At 42.4% G+C, this 17,730-nt stretch overlaps 1 long non-coding RNA gene across 1 annotated transcript in view; it reads left to right on the top strand.

Moving 5' to 3' along the window:
• The window catches only part of LOC130360789 (uncharacterized), a 38,362-nt gene extending 31,032 nt beyond the window's left edge, over positions 1 to 7,330 (top strand). The window contains exon 3 of the long non-coding RNA XR_008890795.1: positions 7,002 to 7,330. This is a non-coding gene — a long non-coding RNA (uncharacterized LOC130360789). The remainder of the gene's footprint in view (positions 1 to 7,001) is intronic.
• Positions 7,331 to 17,730: the final 10,400 nt, after the last annotated feature.

Genomic DNA, 17,730 nt, shown 5'->3' with positions numbered 1-17,730 from the left:
AGCAGTTGGTTAGAGCTTAGAATGGATAAGCTCACCCAGTTGTGGATTTGTAAAATGTGAAAATGCAACGGAATATTGGATAAGTGTACTGTAGAACTAATTAACTCTTTACATAATACAATGTTCTGTGCAGGATATACTTGAAATCTATAGAAATGTTTATAGGAGAAGTACAGATGGGTTGGCGCTGCTGAATGTATCATAAAATTCAGCAAACATGTATATTATGTAAAAGTCATCTATCTATCTATTGTCTATCTATATTTATATTTGAAATTAAATTAAAAAGAAGTCCAAAGAGAGTAGCACAACCAATAAACAAAAGATGAACAGGTGCAGGCAAAAAAAAACAAAAAAAAAACAAACAAACAAGAAAGAAACCATTCAGGTCACAGGCAACATTATCCGGTTAACTTTACGGTTAATTTGTCTCACAGAAGTTTTGAACTTGTGCGAGCCTGGCAATGGGGGTAATAGTAGCAAGAAGGGTGGGGAACACAGTGTTTTTAAGCCTGAATGATTGGGGGAAGTACTGGGGACACTGATATGGGGTCAGGGTAGCCCAGCATGCCTTGCAACTAGCAGCAAGATCACATGACCTCAGGTTATCCAATCATTGCTTGCATTTATGTGATATACAGTTCTCAGGCCAATCAGCAGACAGCATAGGGTTGGTTGAAGAGGCTAATTAAGCCCTATGCACTGCATTGCAGCCGCCATCATGGAGAGAGAAAGCTGAGAGAGGGAGAGAGAGAGAGAGAGAGAGAGAGAGAGAGAGAAAGCAGGAACTACTGATCCCAAAAACCCTTCACAAAACCAACAGAATTTGAAAGCAAACTGAGCAAAGCCTTGATAAGTTGGCTGACCTCAGACAGAGGCCTCATGTTACCTGCATTACTTTGTCCAGTTGGTGCACCGCAAATCCCAACCAGCAGTGTCACTGAAGACCTAGCAAGGGTAGGAGTGAACGGGCTAGTGCCGTAGCGGGGGGGGGGGGGGGGGGGGGCGTAAGGGCTAGCAGAAAAAAAAATAGGATGGTGGGAGCTACCCTTTAAGGACCGGGGGGTTTTCCGTTTTTGCATATTCGTTTTTTCCTCCTTGCCTTTAAAAAATCATAACTCTTTAAATTTTGCACCAAAAAATCCAAATGATGGCTTATTTTTTGCGCCTCCAATTCTACTTTGTATTGACATCAGTCATTTTGCCCAAAAATCTACGGTGAAACAGAAACGTTTCTACGTAGTAAATTTTTTGGGTAAAAATGACACCTGATATTTATTCTGTAGGTCCATACGGTTAAAATGATACCCTACTTATATAGGTTTGATTTTGTCGTACTTCTGGAAAAAAATCATAACTTCATGCAGGAAAATTAATACGTTTAAAATTGTCATTTCTGACCCCTATAACTTTTTATTTTTCCGTGTATGAGGACTCATTTTTTGCGCCGTGATCTGAAGTTTTTAACGGTACCATTTTTGCATTGATAGGATTTATTGATCGCTTTTTAACGGTACCATTTTTGTATTGATAAGACTTATTTTTTATTTTTTCATGATATAAAAAGTGACCAAAAATGCACTATTTTGGACTTTGGAATTTTTTTGCGCGCACGCCATTGACCGTGCGGTTTAATTAACTATATATTTTTATAATTCAGACATTGCCGCACGTGGCGATACCATATATGTTTATTTTTATTACACTGTAGTTTTTTTTTAATGGGAAAAGGGGGGTGATTCAAACTTTTAATAGGGAAGGGGTTAAATGATATTTATTCATTTTTTTTCCCACTTTTTTTTTGCAGTGTTATAGCTCCCATAGGGACCTATAACACTGCACACACTGATCTTTTACATTGATCACTGGTTTCTCATAAGAAACCAGTGATCGATGATTCTGCCGCTTGACTGCTCATGCCTGGATCTCAGGCACTGAGCAGTCATTCGGCGATCGGACAGCGAGGAGGCAGGTAGGGACCCTCCTGCTGTCCTGTAAGCTGTTCGGGATGCCGCAATTTCTCCGCGGCTATCCCGAACAGCCCACTGAGCTAACCGGCATGGTTTCAGTTTCATGTGTCCGCTCCCGATCTATAACGCGGGGCCACGGCGGGGCCGCGCCTCTAACAACGGCCGGGACCCGTGGCTAATAGCGCGCGCTATTAACCCTTTAGACGCGGCATTCAAAGTTGAAAAATTAGAAGGTTATATGTGGTCAAAATAGGGCAATTTCAAACATACTAATAGTTTGAGATTTGGTACAATTATAGTAAAGCATATAAAATGTGTATAATTTTAAACATATTGACCCACAGAATAAAGAAAACATGTCATTTTTACCGTAAAGTGTACAGCGTGAAAACAAAACCTTCCAAAATTTGCTAAATTGCGGTTTTCTTTTCAATTTTCCTACGTAAATAATAATTTTTTGGTTGTGTCGTACATTTTATGGTGAAATAAATGATGTCATTACAAAGTAAAATTGGTGATGCAAAAAACAAGCCATCAAATGGGTCTGTGGGTGGAAATAAAAGAGATATGATTTTTAGAAGTGAGGAGCAAAAAATGAAAATACAAAAATAAAATTGGCCTTGTCCCTCAAGGCCAAAATGGGCCTGGTCCTTAGGCCAAGTAACATGTATTTTTTGGGGGTTTAATCAAACATATAGCTTTTATACCTGGGTTTAACATAAATGTGCATTTAAAAGCATTGAGTGTGAACATGAAGTGTGTATTTTCTGGGTTTAATCAAACATATAATATTACTACCTGGGTTTAGCAGAAAGGCTCACTGAAAGCATTGAGAGTGAACCGCTACCGTACCATCTAGTTGACTCACTAATGGGGTGTGCCCAGTCCATAACTAGTTACCATTATTTTGCCAAAAAAGGCAGCCCCCGCTTTGCACAATCATGTGGCAGAAATGGTGGGCCACTCCCTGCAGTTGTGCATGCCACAGTAGAAACTTGGAGTAGTAGCTATGCATGTCTTTTTTAGCCCAATGCATGTCTTTTTTAGCCCACTGGGTCAACATCTTGCAGAAAAAAAAAGTGACATCTCCACAGCTTCACCAATCTGGTTTAACTTCTGACATTTGCCGCTTATCCTCCCTACCCTCTTTTTTTCATGCAAAGTCAAGCACTTCCGTGCTGTATTACATCTACTAAGCATGGACAAGTAAAGCCACACAGTGAAGAAGTCACTGCCATGTCTGCAGCAGGAAGTGTGACACTGGCTGTCTGGACATAATCTGAGATTGGGAAACGTGGTTCCCGATAACGACATAAACATTGTGGCTGCCCTGCATCTAGTTGGCATGACACCCTCTGTCTGTATGGCACATGTGTGAAATCTTGTTGTCAAACATTTCTGGCAGGCTCAGTGTGACTATGGCACAAGATTGTGGTAGTCTAATTTTTCTGGCTATAAGCAGGAAAGTTAGCTTTCGCTTTTAAACATGCCCTCCTTGACCTACAATGCCAAAATGGTATAAAAAATGGTCTAATGCAGCAGACAGACAGATTTTGGAGCTAGTGTGACTTTTAGTTAAGGCAATGGCAGCTAATCAGAGACAACTATCACATGCTCAGTCCTTTCAAAGAGGCAACAAGATTTATTAGCAAGGACAACAGTGGAATTAGGGATGTTATGCTGATATTCCATTTGGAGCAAACACTCACGGTCATGATTGAGCAAGGAGGGATGGAGAAAGGATCACATCTGGCTGGTAGAAGTATGAATGTGGGGAAAGGGGATACAAAACCTACACAAGTTGACAGTGATAATGATGTTGGCAATGAGAACCATGATGACCAACCTTGGCAGTATGGACTAGAGGCAGAACAAGCCAAGCCCTCAGAAAAGCTGGCAAGGAAAGTGAATTGTATGCTGTCTTGCTTATGCACTTACAGGCAAATTAAGCGCTTTAAGGCAAGAGATAATTACTGGATAGCCACGCTCTTAGATCCTCAGTATCAAGCAAGAGTGGGGGATTTCTTTTGCATTCCAAGAGTGGGGCTAAATTGGATTTTTATAAAGGGAAACTACACAGCCAGCTTGCCAAGGCTTTTCAACAGCAAAAAAAAAAGGAACGGGGGGGGGGGGGGGGGGGGGGGGCAATTTCCACTACCTGTTCAGTCATTGAGGAGAAAATAGCTTTTTATAAGCTCTGCAGCCAGCTTGCCACATCTTTCCAGCACCAAATACCTGCTGAACGGGGGTCCACTCTACCTTTACTGCTGAGTAATGTTCCATTCCCTCAGGCATGGATCAGTGAGAAGTTTAAATCTCCTGTGCCAGATGCCACTGATTGGACAATACTACCACAATCTCTAACTGTACGCTGGCTACAACAACGTTTTTGGAACCCTTGAAAAAATACATTGCATCTTCACTTTCCAGACTCAAAACTAGTACATGAATGGAGGGGGCATGGCGTGATGTCATGAACACGGAACCACCCAAGCTTCTGTGTTTGAAATGCCGCAGTGCCAACCCGGAGATCACGGGGTCCCAGCGGCCAGCCCCCCCCCCCCCTGAGATCAGACATCTTATTCCCTAACCTTTGGAGGGGGATAAGATGTATAGGGGCAAAGTACCCCTTTCACCCCTTAATGACCACAGACGTAAATGTACATCCTGGCACTTAGCGCACCAGGATGTACATTTATGTCCTGTGTATGACCACGAGCATCGGAGCAGTGCTCGCGTCATACACAGCAGGTTCCGGCTGCTTTCCGCCGGTAATGGCCGACATCCACGATCGCGCGGATGCTTGCCATTAACCCCTCAGATGCCGTGATCAGTACAGATCATGGCATCTGCGGCAGTGCACATGTTAAAATAGATGATCAAATCGACCACAGCGCTGTGCAGCAATCTGATCATCTGTAATGCCTTCGTCCATCTCCCGGCGTCTCCTGCTCTGGGTCTGAGATCGAGTAGACCAGAGCAGGAGATAGCCAATAATACTGATCAGTGCTATGTCCTATGCATAGTATTAGCAATCAAATGATTGCTATAGATAGATAAAAATTGTAAAAAAAAAAAAGAGAAAAATGTTAAAATAAAAAGTAAAAAAAAGTTAAAAATCCCCTCCCCCAATAAAAATGAAAATTGTCAGTTTTTCCCATTTTACCCCCAAACTTTTTTTTTAAATAAACATATTTGGTATTGCTGCGTGCGTAAATTTCCAAACTATCATAATATAATGTTAATGATCCCGTATGGTGAACGGCGTAAACATAAAAAAAAAAATAAAAAAAAAAAAGGCCAAAAATTTTGCTTTTTAGTCACATTTTATTCCCCAAAAAATTATAAAAAATTATCTAAAAGTTTTTTTATATACAAATGTGGTATTGATAAAAAGTACAGATGATGGCGCAAAAGAAAAAGCCCTCATATATACACGGAAAAATGAAAAAGTTATAGGTGGTCAAAATAGGGCAATTTTAGATTACTGATTTTGAACAAAAAGTTTTAGACTTTTTTTTAAACGGTACAAAAATATAAAATTATCTAGCCATGGGTATCGTGTCATGAAAACATGTCATTTTTACCATAAACTGTACAGTGTGAAAACCAAACCCTCCAAAATGTGCAAAATTGTGGTTTTCATTAAAATTTCCTTGTACATTTCGCCGTACATTTTATGGTAAAATGAGAGGTTTCATTACAAAGTACAATTGGTCATGCAAAAAACAAGCCTTTATATGGGTCTGTAGATGGAAATATAAAAGAGTTATGGATTTTAGAAGGTGAGGAGGAAAAAACTAAAACGCTAAAATAAAATTGGCCTGGTCCTTAAGGTGAAAATGGGCTTTGTCCTTAAGGGGTTAAATAAAAAATAAACAACTAGAAAGTTTTCTGAATCCAAACCCTGCTCGCACCACTCTCTGAACAGAGCCTAGCAATGATAAGCAGATACAAACAGGACTGGATCCCACCAATCAGTACATGTTGCTCGGATGTCAGAGGTTTTTAAATACTTTAGGTACCCTTTAAAACATACATCCAGTTACGCATTCCTTTTTTTCCTCCTCTTTATTGCTCTTTCATGCTGTTCTCAGATTTGTAGTGGATCTTTCCTTTTTGGTTTCACTATTTTTATCATCTTCCTCTTGTTACTTTTATAAACCTATCACACTTGCTTTGGTTTCCCAGACATATCATCATGTTCTTTTCATTCTCATTCTTTCCAGCCTCCTTTCCATCTGGGTCATGTCCCCTTAAAGGGAACTATTCTCATTAGAGGGTTACTCCACTGGCCAGCGTTGGGAACATTTAGTTCCGAATGCTGTGTGTGTTGCAGGGGCTGGCCACGCCCACTCATGACATCCAGCCCCGCCCCTCAGTGCAAGTCTATGGGAGGGGACGTAAGGGCCATCACGCCCCCTGGCATAGACTAGCATTGAGGGGGCGTGACATGATGTCACGAGGGGGGCGTAACCGACCCCCGCAGCGTGTTCGCAACGCTGCCAGTGGAGTAACCCTTCAAGACTTTTGTTATTCTTATGTATTATGTACAGTCATAGTATTTTTTTCCCTGTGATTATTCTTAATTGTGCATTTGTAATATCTTGTCCGTGTGCATGCATTCTTGTTTATGCTTACCATATATGTTATACCTGTGGTGTATATTACCCCCCCCCCCCCACCTTATTTTTTTCTTTTCTGTATACTTTAACTGTTTAAATAAAACATTTAAATGAGGAAAAAAAAGTTTGAAACAAATGTGCCTGAACCACATAAATACAACAAGCAATATTATTTAATGTGCATGCATAAAGTGCCTACAAGACAGCTGGATGGCCTTTAACAAAGACCGGTGACATTTTAGAGTTATTTAAAGGTTTAAGAATGCTTGCTGATCAAAAAGATTTCTTTATTCACAAGGATTTTAAATGGTTTGACTCCTGTACCTGTGATCTTTTACCATTTCTTTATCTTTCTCCCTCTTATGTTACTGAGTGTCTAAAAGTCCATTATTTTCTACTTCCATAGATCATTTTAAAGGTGGCGAGAAGAAAAGCTTGGACGCCATTATTGTCCAACACCCACAAGTCTTTTGTTCAACCTTCAAAGAATGATTCTCCTAATGAATAGCACAAGGAATATATAACAGGAAGAAATATAGGTATAAAATCTACTATCCAAGTGGCTTGGGAGACTGCACAATTACACCACTAAAATGGAAAGCTCAGAGTGAACCAGTGAGCAGTTACGCCAGTACCCTCAAAAAGCAGGACATACTGAATTGCTGTCTTTTTTGCATTAGCGAATAAAATAAATAAAAAAAAACTATAAGTTCTACGACATTACAAAAACGTGTCTAATTTCTACAGGAAACAGCTCCGCTTCTGTCCAAAATATTGCAAATTATAGTAGCTTCAACATAGTCTAGGGGCTGTTTCCGAATGAAACCATTCATGTCATAGTAATTTCATACAACTCCTCTAAAAAATAAGAAACAAAGATACATTTATATTAATTGTCAATTTGAAAGTAAAATAATCAGAATGTCCAATTTGGAGTAAAAGCCAATGAAGCTGGGCATTTTTCCATATATAGGAGCTTATATAGGAGTTTTCAGTGTCTCTGTATATTCAAATTTACATCAGTAAACGTAAAAGGAAACTGCCCCTCAAGTATTTATTTATATATAATCTTAGACAATAAGTAACATTGAGCACATCAAAACAATATAAAATATAGCTGCAAGCAGCAATTCAGGTGGCCAAGCTGCAAAGCTGAGTTAGGGTGGGTTCACACTACGTTTTCTCCCATACGGGAGCGCATACGGCAGGGGGGAGCTAAAACCTCGCGCTCCCGTATGCCTTCGTATGCGCTCCCGTGTGTCATTCATTTCAATGAGCCGGCCGGAGTGAAACGTTCGGTCCGGTCGGCTCATTTTTGCTCCGTATGCGCTTTTCCCCCGGACCTAAAACTGTGGTCAACCACGGTTTGAGGTCCGGTCGTATAAGCGCATACGGCGCAAAAATGAGCCAACCGGACCGAACGTTTCACTCCGGCCGGCTCATTGAAATGAATGACACACGGGAGCGCATACGAAGGCATACGGGAGCGCAAGGTTTTAGCTCCCCCCTGCCGTATGCGCTCCCGTATGGGAGAAAACGTAGTGTGAACCCAGCCTTATAGCACAAGGTAGCTGTGACCCCTGATGGTGTAAAAGGTGATCATGGACCTGACTGCTAATGTTCACATTGTTCTGACCAGTAATTTAAGAGAAAAGTATGCTTGCAAAATATTGCGCAATCCAATATGGAGGCCAAACCATGTGATCAAATGTGGTACAGAAAGTGATCACGAACATGTGTGCTAATTTTCACATTGTTCTGACCAGCAATTTCAAAGAAAACCGTGTAAACAAAATATTCCTTTAGTTTCTCTCTGATTTTGACTCATATTGAGTAGTGTAGTCTCCCAACTTTCCAAAAACCTAGAATGACACAAGTTAAACAGGGGCTTCTAATGCAGACATTACATGAGGAAGATGAATGTCAGTCCTCACTGTACTTTTTGTGTTTTGTGTATGACTGTCTGAGCAGTGCTGGTAGATGCCATTTAAAGGGGTACTTCGGTGGAAAACTTTTTTTTTTTTTTTATCAACTGGTGCCAGTAATTTAAACAGATTTGTAAATTACTTCTATAAAAAAAATCTTAATTCTTCCAGCACTTATTAGCTGCTGAATACTACAGAGGAAATTCTTTTCTTTTTGGAGCACAGTTCTCTCTGCTGACATCTCTGTCCATTTTAGGAACTGTCCAGAGCAGCATATGTTTGCTATGGGGATTTTCTCCTACTCTGGACAATTCTTAAAATGGACAGAGATGCAGCAGAGAGCACTGTGCTCGTGATGTCAGCAGAGCGCTCTGTTCCAAAAAAAAAAAAAAAAAGAATTTCCTCTGTAGTATTCAGCAGCTAATAAGTACTAGAAGGATTAAGATTTTTTAATAGAAGTCATTTACAAATCTGTTTAACTTTCCGGCACCAGTTGATTTAAAAAAAAGTTTGCCACTGGAGTACTCCTTTAACTCATTGTACAGAAAATAAAATTTCTCTCTGTAAAGCATGCATGTTTGTCAATCTTCATTTCAGGTTTGCATTCTGCTCATGCAACAGGAAGCTTAGGATGAACAATGCTGCAGACTCACAATGTTATATAGGATACAATGTTGCAGTGAATTTGGGGCTTTCTTTTAAATGCGTTACTATGTGTCAGTCTTTACTGTGCTTCTTGAATTCCGTTCATAAATTAGTAGCCTCAGAAAGAGCAGTGCATGCTGTATAACACTGACACACATGCTGTATAACACTTACATATATACAGACATAATTTTGTGTATTTCAAAACTAATTCGGTAATAGTCAACATGCACATGAAGCAAATAAAGCTGTGTTTATATCTTTATACATTATGTTATTTAAGTTTAGAAATATAAATGTATCTTTTAGTCAGCAGATCTTGTTAGTGTAAAAAAACAGGGGGCAGTAGAAAAATGCATCCAGCACCGGGAAGCATCAGTATAAAATTGGTACACAGGAGCGCAGTCGCTAATGTTGGGCACGAATATTCGCATTTCAAATCTTTATCGCGAATTTGCGAATAGTGCGAACATATTCACAATATATTCGAAATTGCGAATATTTGTTTTTCCGCATATTTGCATATGTGAATATTCGCATGTGCGCATATTCGCATATGTGAATATTCGCATATTCCTTCTTTTCACTTGTGGGACAATTATAATGATGCAAATACACTTGTCAGAGGTTATCAACAACATCCCTAGAAACCAATAGTAAAGTTGCCCACCCCTCACAGTTTTCTCCTTCGAATATGCGAATATAACGAATACGCGAAATTTGCGAATATATGATGAATAGTCGTCTATATATTTGTGAAATATCGCAAATTTGAATATGGGCAATGCTGCTCATCACTAGTAGTCGCCTACGCGTTTTGGGGCTGTGGCGCCCTTAATTGAAACGCGTAGGTGACTACACTCCTGTGTACCAATATTATACAGATGCCTCAATAAAGTATGAATTTCACCTGCCTTCCCGGTGCTTGATGCTTTCTTCTACTGCTGTCTGTTTTGGAAGGGTACGCCACCCCTCAGTCTAAGCACGGGAACAAGGACGAGGATTTGAGCGGAATTGCAAGCATCAGTAAAACAACAGGGGCCCCAGTAAGATAAGAATTTCTTCCAGACCAAAAGACATTATGTCACTTGTCTTGACAGGGTGAGGCGTAAGAGCTAATTTACTGTTTAACCACTTAGGGACCCAGGGGTTACAGGAACGCCCCGATGCCCTGGTACTTAAGGACCCAGGGCATACCTGTACGCCCGTGGGAATTTCGGTCCCCGCCGGGGACCGGGATGACTGCTGATGTGTGGTGATGTGTGGCGATTCCGGGTCATATGAGTCTCTGGTGACCCAGTGACCCGGAAAATAAGACGGATCGGGGTTTTCCAAGACACCCCGGATCCCCTGAAGGGATAGGAGTGAGGTGGGCGAAGCAACCGACCAATAGCAGATCGGGGGCGGGAGGGTTAAAGTTCGGTTCCCCCGCTCTGCCCACCGACTTTTGTTCGGTCAGAAATGTGGAACTGTCCTGTGACCAGCGGTAGCGGTGGAGGTCACTTACCGGTGGCAATCGGCAGCACACAGCGATCCTCTCCCTGGTGCGGCGATCCGGCGACTACAGAAGCCGTTGAGTTGTTGCCTAGCAACATCTGGAGGGCTACAGTTTGAAGACCACTATACAGTGGTCTCTAAACTGTAGTCCTCCAGATGTTGCAAAACTACAACTCCCAGCATGCCGAGACAGCTGTGTCTGTTTGGGCATGCTGGGATTTTTAGTTTTGCAACAGCTGGAGGACTACAATTTGGAGATCACTATGCAGTGATCTCTAAACTGTGGCCCTCTAGATCTTGCAAAACTACAGCTCCCAGCACGCATGAACAGCAAATGGCTATCTCGTCATGCTGGGAGTTGTAGTTGCGTACCTCCAGCTGTTGTAGAACTACATCTCCCAGCATGCCCTTCGGCGATCAGTACATGCTGGGAATTGTAGTTTTGCAACAGCTGGAGGCACACTGGTTGGAAAACACTGAGTTAGATAACAGAACCTAACTGAAGGTTTTCCAACCAGTATGCCTCCAGCTGTTGCAAAAGTACTACTCCCAGCATGCACGGTCTTGCAGTGCATGTTGGGAGCTGTATTTTTGCAACAGCTAGCGGTTTGCCCCCCCACCCCCAATGTGAATGTACAGGGTACATTCACATGGGCGGGTTTACAGTGAGTTTCCTGCTTCCAGTTTGAGCTGCAGCAAATTTTTCGCCGCAGTGCAAACTCCTAGCAGGAAACTCACAGTAAACCCCTGCGTGTGTGAATGTACCCTAAAAACACTACACTACACTAACACATAATAAAGGATAAAACACTAGATATACACCACCTCACACTGTTTCCCCCCAATAAAAATGAAAAACGTATCTTACGGCAGTGTTTCCAAAATGGAGCCTCCAGCTGTTGAAAAACAACAACTCCCAGCATTTCCGGACAGCCACTGACTGTCCAGGCATGCTGGGAGTTTAGCAACAGCTGGAGGCACCCTGTTTGGGAATCACTGGCGTAGAATACCCCTATGTCCACCCCTATGCAAACCCTAATTTAGTTCTCAAATGTGCATGGCGCTCTCTCACTTCGGAGCCCTGTTGTATTTCTAGGAAAAAGTTTAGGGCCACATATGGGGTATTTCCGTACTCTGCGTTACAAATTTTTGCTGGGCTTTTTCTCCTTTTACCCCTTATGAAAAGGAAAAGTTTGAGGCTACATCAGCCTGTTAGTGTAAAGAAATAAAAATGTTTACACTAACATGCTGGTGTTGCCCCATACTTTTAATTTTCACAAGAGGTAAAAGGAAAAAAGGACTCCGAAAATTTGTAACACAATTTCTCCAGAGTACAGAAATACCCCATATGTGGGCGTAAAATGCTCTGTGGACGCACAACAAGGCTCAGGAGTGAGAGCGCACTATGTACATTTGAGGCCTAAATTGGTGATTTGCACAGGGGTGTCCACAGGTGTTTGACAAATTTTTGTTAAAGTTGGAAAGAAAATTAACTAAAATGTTGGTGTTACCCTAAATTTTTCATTTTCACAAGGGAAAATAGGGAAGAAAAGCCCCCCAAAATTTGAAACCCCATTTCTTCTGAGTAAGAACATACCCCATATGTGGATGTAAAATGCTCTGCGGGTGAACTACAATGCTCAGAAGAGAAGGAGCGCCATTGGGCTTTTGGAGAGATAATTTGTCTGGAATTGAAGGCCTCGTGTGTTTACAAAACCCCCATAGTGCCAGAACAATGGATCCCCCAACATGTGACCCCATTTTGGAAACTACACCCCTCACATAATGTAATAAGGGGTACAGTGAGCATTTACGCCCCACAGGTGTCTGACAGATTTTTAGAACAGTGGTCCATGAAAATGATTGTTCTGGCACCATGGGGAGCTTTGAAAACACACAAGGCCCCCAACTTCTATTCCAACCAAATTCTTTCTCTAAAAACTCAATGGTGCTCCTTCTCTTCTGAGCATTGTAGCTTGCCAACAGAGCATTTGACATCCACACATGGGGTATTTCCATTTGTTACAAATTTTGGGGGAGCATTTTCTCCTATTATCCCATGTAAAAATGTAAATTTGGGGAAAAAACTGCATTTTAGTGAAATTTTTTTCTCTCATTTATACATCCGATTTTAACGAAAAGTCGTCAAACACCTGTGGGGTGTTAAGGCTCACTCTACCCCTTGTTATGTTCCTTGTGGGGTGTAGTTTCCAAAATAGTATGCCATGTGTTTTTTTTTTTTTTTTTTTTTTGCTGCTCTGGCACCATAGGGGCTTCCTAAATGTGACATGCCCCCCCCCCCCCCCCAAACCATTTCAGAAACACTCACTCTACAAAATCCCATTGTCGCTCATTCCCTTCTGAGCCCTCTAGTGCACCCACAGAGCACTTGACATACACATATGAGATATTTCCTTACTCAAGAGAAATTGGTTTACAAATTTTAGGGTGATTTCTCTCCTTTTACCTCTTGTAAAAATTCAAAAACTGGGTCTACAACAAAATGCGAGTTTAAAAAATTAAGATTTTGAATTTTCTCCTTCACTTTGCTGCTATTCCTCTAAAGGGTTAACTCACTTACTGAATGTCATTTTGAATACTTTGAGGGGTGCAGTTTTTATAATGGGGTCATTTATGGGGTATTTCTAATTTGAAGGCCCATCAAATCCACTTCAAATTTGAGCTGGTCCGTGAAAAATTCCAATTTAGAAAATTTTGTGAAAAATTGGAAAATTTCTGCTGAACTTTGAAGCCCTCTGATGTCTTCTAAAAGTAAAAACATGTCAACTTTATGATGCAAACATAAAGTAGACATATTGCTTAAAGCAGATGACCTTGAAAATAGGCTACGCCACACCAATGTGCGTATTGTGGGACTCCCAGAAAAATGTGAGAGCCGCTATCCCACAGAGTATATGGAAACCTGGCTAAAAGATGTGTTTGGCACTGATAACCTGACTCCTCTCTTTGCTGTTGAGCGGGCCCGTCGGGTCCCTACCAAACCGTTCCCACCAGGGAGCCCACCCCACTCTATGCTTGTGAAGCTTCTCCACTATCGGGATAGGGACTTGATTCTTCATCTGGCTAGAGAGAAACAGCTTGTCACTCTGGACGGTCATGTTATTTCCTTCTTCCCTGACTTCTCGGCAGAGGTGTAGACAAAACGTGCTTTGTTTATGTTGGCTGGACTCTCATGCATCACAGCTGCGTCAAAGGGCTTACAGGGGTTCTCCAAGTCCCGCCCCGGACTGAACTGTTAATTTGGCTATTACTACTTACTGTATGATGGTTGATGCTTTTGTTCTGTGGCCTTGTTGACTTTTATATTTTACATCTGTCTTCATTACTGTGGCGGGGCACGTACATTGTTTTATTGACTGTTTATGGCTTTTTTTGCGGGGGAGGGTGGTGTTTCCAAAGTAGGGTATTCATATTATGTGTTCTTGAGGGATATGTTTTATATTGAATAACTGCAGGAGTGTGCTTACTGCTTACTCAATTATGCTTGGCTTGATGCTTACTTCCTCTGAGAGTGCGGTAGCCTTGTTGTTCTTTTATGGTTTCCATCCATGAGGGCGGTATTTAACTTTGTGGGGTGGAATGTTCAGGGCTGGGAGATGTGTATAAACGTTATACAGTTTTTGATTCGGTGATATAGTTCCAACCTGCTATACTTCGGTCCTCTATAGAGCTTTGGTTGTACACTCTTTTCATTCTACTTTCTCCTCTCATGCTCGAGGAGTTAGTATTCTGGTTCACAAATCCATTCCATTTAAGACTGTTTCTTCTATTGTTGATCCAGATGGGCGGTTTATCTGCCTATTGTAGGAAGTGTATCACCGAATGCTCATTTTAGTGGGCCTTTATCTCCCCTCTCCATATAGGGGTGCTGTGGTGCACCGTGTTCTATCTATAGTTTCTGGGTTTCCATGTGGCACCTCTGCTTATCTGTAGTGTTGAGCACGAATATTGGAAATGCAAATTTTTACTGCGAATATCGGCATTTAGAAATTTTGCTAATATTTAGAATATAGTAATGTATATTCGTAATGACGAATATTCAGCCTTTTTGGAATATGCAAATTTATGTGAATATGCAAATATTCGTGAATATGTGAATATGCATATATTTGCGAATATCTGCACTTCCAGTCAGAGGACACTGATCCCTCCCCTCTTTTAGGGGAAATATATAATCCCACGTGCACACTATGCTAATTTCATGCAAATTTCCTTATGAAAAAAAGGAACAAATTCGAATATGGCCCCTGCCGCTCATCACCACTTATCTGTGGAGACTTTAATCAGGATTTAGATGTCTCTTTATACAGGTTTTGGGGACACCAGGCCCCTCCCCCCCTCTAGGCTTACTGGGCTTGCTAGACTATTTGGAGACGTTGATCTAATGGATCTGTGGAGCATCGCAATCCTACCACTAAGCAATATTCTTGTTATTCTGCCATACACGGGACTCTCTCCAGGATTGATCTGGATGTTGGGGATTTAGATATGGCTGGTTTGGTGAAGGAGATTGAATACTTGGCTAGGGGTCTCTCCGATCACTCCCCCCCATCCGATTGAAGTTACAACTAGCTTGGGACACTGGTGGGGAGCGCCCGCTCTGGAGGCTGAATCTGTTTGCTACAACTGCTGACTATAGTAGAAATTGTATGTGTAAACTCAGAAATTATATTGAAATTAATGCTGGTTCGGCTTCAGTCTCTGTTGTTTGGGACTCTCAAGGCGTTTCTTCGTGGCCTGTCCATACAAGACATTAGTATACACAAATCTTTTACCAGAGAAAAAGGGGAACGATTGTGGCTAGCGTTAGTTGGGGCTTTGTGAATATGTTTTGGCTCGTTCTCCTGTGGCTGAGGATGTCTGGTTGCAGGCTAAGGGAGCTTACACTCTGTAAGAACCACAGAGATATTTTGAATGTGGTGAGGATACAGGAAAAATGTTGGCCTCTATTTCTCGTGCTCAACGAGGGGTGACTTACATTGGCTGTCTGAGGGATGATTGGGGAAGGGAGGTCACTGAGGATGGTGATATTTTACGTGTGATGTTAGATTTCTACAGGTAAGCATACTTGTCCAATACTACGTATTCTGAGGTGGACTTGGAGGATTATATGGGTAAAGTGTCCTTACCCTCTCTTTCTCCGGAACAGAGGGACGAGCTGGACATCTCTCTGGAGGAACTGGAGTTGGCCTTGAAAAGATGCTACTAATGAGAAGTCTCCGGACCCAGATGGTCCAGCAAGCGAGGTATATAAACAGTTTCAGGGGGTTCTTTTGCCGCAGCGGGTAGTCAAGACAGTGGTATTGGAGGTCTCCTTACCCCGCTCCATGATAGAGGCTATTGTAGTTCTTCTTCCAAAGCCTGGTAAGGACCCAATGTGTGCGGGCTCTTACAGGTCGATTTCTCTATTATGTGCTGATGTGAAGCTCCTGGCTCGGGTACTCACTAACAGGTTGGCTAAAGTTGTCTTAACATTAGTTCATGGGGATCAGATTGGCTTTATGCCGGGTAAGTCTACGGTGGATAATATCCATAGGGTATACTTTAACTTGCAAATGACTCGGGGGGGGGGGGGGGGGGGGGGGGGCGTTGACTCACTCGATTTTTTTCACTGGACGCTGCGAAGGCATTTGATAGCGTCAAGTGGAACTATCTGTGGAGGGTGATGGGCTCTATGGGTTTTGGAAATAGATTTCTTACATATGTCAAAATTCGATATCAGAATCCAGTTACCCACCTTTGAGTGAATGCCCAGTGTAGTGCCATATTTTGTGTTTTGCCGTGGAATGTGTTACATGTCTCAGCACTTTCCAGTGCTGGACTAAGACAGCTCCATTGGCTGACATGTGCACACCCGCACCCTTACATTGGTTGCTGGGGGGGGTGTGCTACCACAGTAAGAGGATGTCTCCTGCTGTGATAGCTGAAGCACTGTGGCTGTGATGTAATTGATTTGCTGCTATGGGGGAGGTTCTGTATGAGATGGTAGCCTCTGCGCTCAGCTTATGACACCCGCAGGCGCGCGGTCCCCATAGCAGGGAATGAATGTAATGTCAGCCACAGTGTTGAGATCCACCGGCGGGCGCACGGCCCCCATAGCGGGGAATCAATTACATTACAGCCACAGCGCGAATAACATTGCAGCCGCAGCGCTTCGGCTATCACAGCAGGAGACATCCTCTTGCTGTGTTAGCCGAACTCAGACTGAGGGGAACGGTGTTTAAGACAGCATATTTGTGGTCATGCAACACGCGCACTCCCGGCCCCCGTAGGAACCAGTGATGGTGGGCGGGTGTGCGCGTGTCAGCCAATGGAGCTGTCTTAGTCCAGCACTGGAAAGTGCAGAGTCATGTAACACATTCCACGGCAAAACACATTCCATGGCAAAACACAGGTTGTCGATGCCATTTGAGTTGCAGAGGGGCACGTGACAGGAGGGTCTCCTGTCGCCTCTGCTCCTCACCCTAGCTATTGAGCCTTTGGCTTGTTTTCTCCGGTCATCTACAGACATGGTGGGGTTCCAGTATGGGTCCATTGAGGAGCAGATGGTGCTTTATGCGGATGACATGTTGTTTTTTAGGTGATACAGCCCGCTCCTTGGCTGTTATGTCTCTCATAACTGATTTTGGTTCTTTTTCCGGCCTATTGATTAATTGGGAAAAATCTGTGCTTATGCCCCTTGATCCTCTGCCTGACATCCCTCAGATAGGTGCCTCTATGTTACAAGTGGTCACTAGCTTTAAATATTTAGGCATTTATATTACTCCCTCTGTGATTTGTGATTTTATTCCTCGCAACCTGACCCCTCTCTTGGACAGGAGTTCCCAGAAGGGGGCAATCTGGTGTAAGCTTCTGATCTCGTTGGTTGGCCAGACTAACTTGGCTGAAATGGTGCCGATGCCGCAATTACTATATATTTAGCAAAACTCCCCAGTGTGGATTGCTATGGCCCACTTTCAGAGAATTCAGCATCTTTTTAGACAATTGGTCTGGGGTGGGGTGGGGTTCAGCCAGGATTAGACTGGAGACTATCTTTGTGAAATGTTC

Source organism: Hyla sarda, chromosome 3 (genome assembly GCF_029499605.1).
Source record: "Hyla sarda isolate aHylSar1 chromosome 3, aHylSar1.hap1, whole genome shotgun sequence".
Lineage (NCBI taxonomy): Eukaryota > Metazoa > Chordata > Amphibia > Anura > Hylidae > Hyla > Hyla sarda.
Note: the sequence above shows the minus strand (reverse complement) of the source record. Positions and strands in the feature narration are given on the sequence as shown.